Source organism: Hyla sarda, chromosome 4, assembly GCF_029499605.1.
Source record: "Hyla sarda isolate aHylSar1 chromosome 4, aHylSar1.hap1, whole genome shotgun sequence".
Taxonomy (NCBI): domain Eukaryota; kingdom Metazoa; phylum Chordata; class Amphibia; order Anura; family Hylidae; genus Hyla; species Hyla sarda.
Genome location: NC_079192.1, coordinates 3075117 through 3082762, shown reverse-complemented (window position 1 = coordinate 3082762; position 7646 = coordinate 3075117).

Below are 7646 nucleotides of genomic sequence, written 5' to 3'. Positions count from 1 at the left end.
TTGACAAATAGTCCCTTTCCCAAGTTTTGTTACATGGCCTAAATTGTGTACTGTGAAGTTCCCAAAGATTTTTGGTGAGAGCTTACAGCTGTGGCTAAGATTTCCAGCTATTCCCGTGCTTCAGTCAATAAAACAAAACACAAGAGGGGGAACAAGCAGAACAAAACATTGTTCAATGGGCTTACCTCACACAGTGACCTTATAAAAGCTATCACATAAAAAAATACCTAGCAAACTGAGCAAAGTTTGACCTGTATTTTAGCATAAAAATGTATTAAAAGCATTGTGAATGTGGCATAGTTATCTAAGAAGAAGTAATGTGTATTTTCTAGTTTTAACCTGTTCAGGACCCCGGGTGTACCGGTACGTCCTGACACCCTGGGTCCTTAAGGGGTTAATCATGCACATAGTATTTCTACCTGGGTTTAACATAATTATGAGTAAGTAACAAATCATCCCGAAAACAAAAAAATCTTTTTTCTTCTTCAGCAGCAGGTTCCGAAGGTGAGTTGGATCAACTCAACCATGGAGGTATCACAAATTCCTGCCCTTGTTGTAGTGAAGCCTTATACTGTAAGATGTTCACCCAGTGGAAATGAAACACATGTATTGGTCATGGCCATACCTACTGCTCCTTGTATAGACTGTCACATGCACTGTGCTGTACACTCACAACTGTATGAATTGACCGACCATCTCCACCAAATAGTTGTGCAATGCCTGGATGGCTTTTTTTTTAGACACAATGTCAACTGGGTATGTATCACCTGGGCTGGGCACACTCTATCAGTTTCCTTAAGGAGTTTGATACAGCAGGGGATGGTAGACTGGTGAGGTTTGTAGCATCCAGTGTACAGCAAGAGGTGGCGGGCTTCTAGTAGAAATAGCACAGTAGGAGGTGGCAGATGGATTGTAACCAGCGTACAGCAAGAGGTGGCGGATTTGTAGTAGCCAGTGAATAGCAGGCTGGTTGGGCTGATAGTAGCTGGAGAACAGCAAGAGGTGGTGGACTGAAATTTGCCAGCGCACAGCAGGAGGTGGATGACTGGTAAGGCTTGTAGTATCTAGAGTACAGTAGGCAGTGTTGTCTTTTAGTGGCCAGCATATAGCAGAAGGTGGATTGATAGTACCCATCATACAGCAGGAGATGGCATAATGTGGGACTTGTAGTATCAAGTGTACATTAGAAGGTGGCATCCTTGTAGCCATTATACAGTAGGAATCAGTGGAAATGTCGTAGCCAACATAAAGCAGGAGGTGCCAGGCAGGTAGAAACCAGCTTACTTCATGAGATGGTGGCGTTGTAGTATCCAGAATACAGCAGGGGATGGTGGACTGGTGGGTTGTATTAGTCAGCGTACAGCAGGAGGTGAAAGACTTGTAGAATCCAGCATACAGCAGGAGATGGCAAATTAATAGTATCCAATGTACATCAGAAGGTAGCAGACTGATTGGGCTTATAGTAGCCAGAGAACAGCAGCAGGTGGAAGACTGGAGGCGTAGTAGTATCCAGCATACAGAAGGAGGTGTCGTGTTGTAGTATTCAGTGTACAGCTGGAGGTGGCAGATTTGCAGTTTCCATCGTACAGCAGGAAATGAAGCAATAGTGGGACTTATAGTAGCCAGTGTCTATCAGAAGATAAAGGGCCTGTAGTAGCCAGCATATAGCATGAGTTGGTGGTCATGTAGTATCCAGTGAAAAGAGGGAGGTGGCAGGCTTGTAGTATCCAGCGTACATCATGAAGTGACGGACTGTAGTACCCAGCTTGCAGAAGGATATGGTGGACTGGTTTGTCTAGTAGTAGCCAGGGTACAGCAGGAGGTGGAGGACCTGTAGTAGCTAGTGTTAAGCAAGAGGAGGCAACAAACTAGTAGCCAGCATACAGCAGGAGGTGGCAGACTGTTAGTAGCCAGCGTACAGAAGAAGGTGGCAGACTATTTAGACTTGTAGTAGTCAGCTTACAGCATGAGGTGGTATACTAGTTGGTTTGATCATAGCATAGCAGGAGGTGGTGGATTGGTTGTCGTAGTACCCAGCGTACAGCAGGAGGTGGCAGAATGGTATGTGCTAACCAGCATACATCAGGAGGTGGTATGTTTAGTACCCAGCACACAGCAGGAGGTGGTAGACTGGAGGCTTGTAGTAGCCAGTTTACAGCAGGAGACGGCAGACTTGTAGTATTGTGATAACAGCAAGAGGTGGAAGACTGTAGCCAGTGTACATCAGAAGGTAGTAGAAGCAAGGCAGAAAAAAAAAACTTGAAGTCGGTGCTGCTGACTCTTGTAAGAAGGATAAGGCAATGCCATAGGTAGTGAAAAAGTCATCAGCAGGACATTTTATTGAAAGAAAATAAAAAACGGAGAGGATTACACGTTTCAGGAGGATCCCTCCCTTCCTCAAATCAGAAGGTGTAGGTCTTGTAGCAAGCATGAAGTAGGACGTGGCAATCTAGTAGCACTCAGCATAAAGCAGGAAATGGAGAGTCTGTAGTTTCCAGTGGAGAGTCTGTAGCATCCAGTGTATATCAGGAGGTGGGGGATTAATTTGTCTTGCAGTATCCAGCATACATCAGAAGGTTCCATTCTTTCAGAATCCAGCATATAGCTTGAGGTGTTGGACTGATGTTTCTTGTAGAAGCCAGCATACATCAGGTGATGGCAATCCTGTAGTAGCCAGCATACGGCAGGAGGTGGTGGACAGGTGAGGCTTGCAGCATCCAGTGTACTGCAGGGGGTGGCCTTCCTGTAATAGCCAGCATACAGCAGCAGTTGGCGAGATGGTAGCAACCAGCATATTGCAGAAAGTGGCATACTGGTAGCTTTCAGCTTAAAGCAGCAGATGGCGGATTGGTCTTGTATTAGCCAGCATACATCAGGATGTGATAGGCTAGTAGGAGCAAGTGTAAAGCAGGAGGTAGAAGATTTGTAGTAGTCCATGTAAAGCAGGAACTGGGGGATTGGTTGTAATGGTAATAGCCAGCATACATCAGAAGGTGGTTGTCGTAGTAGCCAGCATACAGTAGAAATTGGTGGTCAAGTAGTAGCCAGCAGATAGCAGGAGGTGGCGGACTGGTGGGTCTTGTAGTAGCCAGTGTTTATCAGGAGTTTATGTCTGGTAGTATCCAGCATGCAGCAGAAGTAGTGGCGAGCGCACATCAGGAGTTGTCAACTTGTAGTACTAGCATAAAACAGAAGGTCAGGACTTGCAGTATTCAGAGTACAGCTGGAGGTTGGTAACCTGTAGTAACCAGCATATAGCAGGAGGTGGCTGCTCCCTAGTAACCAGCGGACAGCAGGAAGTGTTGTTTTGTAGTAGCCAGCATACAGCAGGAGGTGGCAGACTAATTGGGCTTGTTCTAGCCAGCCTACAACAGGAGGTGTCATTTTAATACTATTCAGTGTACAGCAGAAAGTGGCGGTATGGTGGGTCTTGTAGTTTCCAGCATAATTCAGGAGATAGTAGTGGTTAGTATCCAGCATACAGCAGGAGGTGGTGGATAGTAGTAGCCAGTGTAAAGCAGGAGCTGGATGATTGGTTGTAATTGTTGTACCAGCATATATCAGAAGGTGGTGACTAATAGTAGCCAGCATATAGTGGGAATTGGTGGATCTTTAGTAATCAGCGTACAGCAGAAGGTGGCAGACTAGTGGGACTTGTTGTAGGTCCTCCTCCACAGAGATATTGCATCCTCTCAGAGGGAAAACTGTAGTCTACCCTTCTCCCCCCACCGTTCTTTTTTTATCTGCTCAAAGAAGAGCAATACTGTGCTGTGTTACATCTGCTGAGCCTGGGCGAGAAAAGCCACACAGTGGAGACGATGCTGCACTGTCTGCAACAGAAAGTTTCATGCTGGCTCTCTGGTTGCGATCTGGAGGATTTGGAGAATCTGTTGAAGGGATAGGATATGAAAAAACTTCAGAAGGTGCAACTGATGATGATGATCATAATGATGATGAGGAAAAAGACTATGATCAATTTTGGTAGTATGGGACAGAGGCAGAACAAACCGGGCCCTCAGAAAAGCTGACGAGGATCGCTAGCTGGATGTGCAGTGACAGGCATATTGCCAGGTTAAAGGAAAGAAGTGACTACTGGATAGCAACACTCTTAGACCCTCAGTATAAAGCCAAAATAGGGGAATTTTTCTCGCCTTCTGTGAAGGAGGCTGAATTGGAGTTCTATAAAGAGAAGCTGTGCTGCTAGTTTGCCACGGCCTACCAGCACCAAAAACCTACTGAACGGGGGTCCAGTCTCTGCTCTCTGCTGAGTCAATGCTCCACTCGGAGCAGTAGCAGCAGCACCAGCACCATCTTCCCCCTGGAGCACATGATGATGAAGTTTTTGCTTCCAGTGTTCTCCCCTGACATCAATCGTCATCACAGGGATGTAAACCACCACCTGAACAACCAGATTGAGGCCTACCACAGCAGTGCCCTTTCTCTGACAGATACCATGAGCCCAGACCCAGAAATCAAAAATGGGGCCCCCAGATTGCGTGACCAAATATCACCATGCCGTGCTTCCTGAACTGTGCTGCATCTCATCTAATGAGAGTAAATGAGATTGCGCTGCAAACCCCTAATGGCTGTGACTACAACATGAGAAACGTAATAATTCCATCCAGAAGGAATTTTTGACTGCGGTAATTTGGGGGTCGCAACATGACCCCATTTAGTGCAAATCAGCTCAGGCCCCCCCTTTGCATGAACGAAGTGCATGGACAGCTGTGGAGCAACAGCAACTTGTAAGGACACATGTAGAGAAATCCAGCGCAAAACGACATCATAAAATATATGGTCACAGGAAACCACAGGGTCACAGAGAGTCACAGGGTCACAGAGAGTCACAGGGTCACAGAAACCATACTTTTTATGATGCTATTTTAAGGGCTTAAAGGGGTACTCTGCTGCTCAGCGTTTGGTATCCTTTAATAAACCACCAGAAGGGCAAGAACTGATTTGTGCTGGATTTCTCTACGTGTGTCAACATTTACTTACAAAACAGTAATTTACTTAGCAAAGATTCAGCACGATTCAAGGAGAACAACATGGGAATCTTTGACTGTGCAACCCATTTTTGCCATGTAGCCCTAACCTAATATTGTCACTTTGTTGTTTATACAGTAATAGCCACTGCACACAGATAAGCAGTGATCTTCTCAATGCTACCTATCAGTAATGGCGCCCACATATACTATAAGGGTTTGTTCAGACGACGGAATGTCCACACAGGAATGTGTCGTCTCATAGACATCTCCGCACAAAGAATGAATGTGTTCATTCTTTGTGTGGACACAGAAAATGGAATTTCTGTGCCGGAAACATCTGGCATGGAAATTCCACCATGCGCACAGAGCAGCAGAATCCTGTTGAATTCAACGGGAATCTGCCACAGCGGAATCTCCATGCCGGATTCCAATGCGGAACCCGGTATGGGAATACGGATGTGTGAACATAGCCTAACAGTGATCTTCTCAAAGCTGCCTGTCAGTAATAGCGCCCACATATACTATAACAATGATCTTCTCAAAGCTGTCTGCCAGTAATAGCGCCCACATATATTATAACAATAATCTTCTCAAAGCTGCCTGTCAGTAATAGCACCCACATATACTATAACAATGATCTTCTCAAAGCTGTCTGCCAGTAAGAGTGCCCACATATACTATTACAATAATCTTCTCAAAGCTGTCTGCCAGTAATAGCGCCCACATATATTATAACAATAATCTTCTCAAAGCTGCCTGTCAGTAATAGCGCCCACATATACTATAACAATGATCTTCTCAAAGCTGCCTGTCAGTAATAGTGCCCACATATACTATAACAATGATCTTCTCAGTGCTGCCTATCAGTAATAGCGCCCACATATACTATAACAATGATCTTCTCAGTGCTGCCTGTCAGTAATAGCACCCACATATACTATAACAATGATCTTCTCAGTGCTGCCTATCAGTAATAGCGCCCAGATATACTATAACAATGATCTTCTCAAAGCTGCCTGTCAGTAATAGCGCCCACATATACTATAACAATGATCTTCTCAGTGCTGCCTATCAGTAATAGTGCCCACATATACTATAACAATGATCTTCTCAGTGCTGCCTGTCAGTAATAGCACCCACATATACTATAACAATGATCTTCTCAAAGCTGCCTGTCAGTAATAGTGCCCACATATACTATAACAATGATCTTCTCAGTGCTGCCTGTCAGTAATAGCGCCCACATATACTATAACAATGATCTTCTCAAAGCTGCCTGTCAGTAATAGTGCCCACATATACTATAACAATGATCTTCTCAGTGCTGCCTGTCAGTAATAGCGCCCACACATACTATAACAGTGATCTTAGTGCTGTCTGTCAGTAAAAGTGCTCATTTTATTTTTTACACAGGAATATTTTTCCTCTTAATGCCCTACACTGTAATAATGCCCCTGTTGTGCCCCTTACTGTGTAATAATGCCCTCCTTCATGCTCCTCACTGTACTACAGATCACAACGCAAAAAAAATGAGCCCTCATGAAGCCCTGTATACAGAACAATGAGAAAATTAATAGGGGTCAGATTTTAACCCCTACATGACCCGGGGTTTTTCCACTTTCGTTTTTTCCTCCTTACCTTTAAAAAAACATAACTATTTCAATTTTGCACCTTAAAATCCATATGATGGCTTATTTTTTGCGCCACCAATTCTACTTTGTAATGACATCAGTCATTTTACCGAAAAATCTACAGCGAAAGGGGGGAAAAAAAATCATTGTGTGACAAAATTGAAGAAAAAACACCATTTTGTAAATTTTGGGGGCTTCCGTTTCTACGCAGTACATTTTTCGCTAAAAATGACACTTTATCTTTATTCTGTAGGTCCATATGATTAAAATGATACGTTACTTATATAGGTTTCATTTTGTCGTACTTCTGGAAAAATCATAACTACATGCAGGAAAATTTCTACATTTAAAATTGTCATTTTCTGACCCCTATAACTTTTTTTTATTTTTTTCACGTATGGGGCGGTATGAGGGCTCATTTTTTGTGCCGTGATCTGAAGTTTTTAGCGGTACCATTTTTGTAATGATAGGACTTATTGAACTTAAAAAGTGACCAAAAATACGATATTTTGGACTTTGGAATTTTTTTGCCCATACGCCATTGACCGTGCAGTTTAATTAATTATATATTTTTTATAATTTGGACATTTCCACACGTGGGGATACCACATATGTTTATTTTTATTTACACTGTTTTGTTTTGTTTTTTTAAATGGGAAAAGAGGGGTGATTCAAGCTTTTATTAAGGAAGGGGTTAAATGATCTTTATTCACTTATTTTTTCACTTTTGTTTTGCAATGTTATAGGTCCCAGAGGGACCTATAACACTGCACACACTGATCTCTTACATTGATCATTATTATCCCATAGGGGGCTATAACACTGCACACACTGATCTCTTACACTGGTCATTGTTATCCCATAGAGGGCTATAACACTGCACACACTGATCTCTTACACTGATCATTGTTATCCCATAGGGGGTTATAACACTGCACACACTGATCTTTTACATTGATCAATGGTTTCTCATAGGAAACCATTGATCAATGATTCTGCCGCTGGACTGCTCATGCCTGGATCTCAG